The 1,711-nt window shown below is 39.3% G+C and overlaps 1 protein-coding gene across 1 annotated transcript in view; it reads right to left on the bottom strand.

The window, feature by feature from the left end:
- diaph2 (diaphanous-related formin 2) overlaps positions 1-1,711 on the bottom strand; it is a gene marked incomplete in the record, with an annotated part of 345,782 nt that overhangs the window by 130,954 nt on the left and 213,117 nt on the right.

Raw genomic sequence — 1,711 nt, 5'->3', positions numbered from 1 at the left:
TTTTATTTTATTTTATTTTATTTTATTTTATTTTATTTTTTTTGAAAGAGTGGGAAGGATGGAAATTCTACCTCAGGCAGGCCTCATCATCCCTCATGATAACAAAGTATAAAAGTGACTAATATTAATAATGGAAGCTGTTGACCRATTTTAACTGAAAGTTTATGTGAAACATGAATGACAAGCTTTTTGATTTTTTTAAGTTATCAGATACTTTTTTAAAGCATCTGGTTCTGTTTATCTACAATCTCTGAATGAAAAGGTGTGTATACAGGAAGCAGGGTATGTCCTGCTGAGTGACACTTTGACTTGTGGCCAGTAATGTCTTCAGTATGCAGGGAGAGGCTCAGCCCACGCTGGAAGGTATGCAGCTGGGCCTGGAGCAGAGCCCAGTGAGAAAAACGCCTCCTCTTCTAAWTGAGACAACACAGACCTCCCTTAGTGACCATCCCTTATCTTTTTTCAAGAGGAAAAAAAGAAGGATTCCAGAACACAGTTAATGTTCCCAGTGAAAATGATACTCTCTTTTTTTAGCAAAAGGGAGGAAGCACAGCATCATTTCGGGGGCTTGTAGTAATTTGGTTGTGTTTGAAAATGTCTTTTTTTTTCGTTAGGTCATTTTTAGGGCAAAGAGTATAAAGTTGGCCACAAGTTGGAGCAAAAGAAACATCAGGGGAAAATTACCATAAAACTATATTAACCCTAAACAAATAAAAGCATTCACAAAATCAATAACTGATCACTGTATCTGACTTGGGGTTTGGCCTTTTAACAAGTATATTTAATCTGCTCACACCAACGCATGACTGTTGTTCTCCCTCTCAAAGGCAGGGATTGTGGGAAGGCTCTGACTCTGCCTCTTAAATTGGTCACAGAGACATGCTCCTGGGGGCAGCGAATGGATTGAGCCTGACAGCCAATCAGTTCTAGGAAACCATTCTCTGGTTGCACCAAAGCAGCTCATTGTGACCCATTGTGCTTGAGCGCTGGTGGGAAGGCACTAGTTGATGGTCCAATCGGCTGCACCTGGTGCCCGATAAGACCATGTCATGCAGCCCAATCTTATTCGGAGTTAACACTAAAGGTGAGCCTATGTCACTGTGACAGGAAATGGAGCTAAAATTTGAGGCAAAGGCTGTTCGTTGGATAAATGGCAAAATTACTCAGGTCCCCATAGTCTTTATTAGCTCTCTGGTGTTGTGACACATAAGACCCAGCCTAAACAGATAACCAAGTTTATGCTTGAGGAGCCTGAAAAAGTTAGGGATTTTAAGATGTCCACCTATACTGTCAGTTGACTTTGCACAAGCCGAAAAGAAAGTTTGCTGGCTGCGTCACGCAAGAGCACTGATCTCACTTCCTTCCCTCACTTTCAGACAGAGATAACCAGCCTAGTTTAGTAAGTGAAAAATGAAAGCAGGAAGATAAAAATACATCAGCAAGGTGTTCTTTAACACAATTGCACTATGCACTAGAACTGATCAAGTATCTGCATGCCATTTACTGTGCCTGTAACTAGAGGAAGAAAAACATTATGAGTTTAGCATTCATTCTACTCTTGAGCAAATTTGACAAAACTGTGTTTTAAATACTTCTAACATTTCAAAAAAAAAAAAAAACATCTGCTAGTCTTTACTCTCCGCATCCTGTATTGTAAAAATATGTTCAACAAGGAAGAACTAAATGTATATATATATATATACACACACAC

This window comes from Austrofundulus limnaeus, unplaced genomic scaffold (assembly GCF_001266775.1).
Source record: "Austrofundulus limnaeus strain Quisiro unplaced genomic scaffold, Austrofundulus_limnaeus-1.0 Scaffold1, whole genome shotgun sequence".
NCBI lineage: Eukaryota > Metazoa > Chordata > Actinopteri > Cyprinodontiformes > Rivulidae > Austrofundulus > Austrofundulus limnaeus.
Note: the sequence above shows the minus strand (reverse complement) of the source record. Positions and strands in the feature narration are given on the sequence as shown.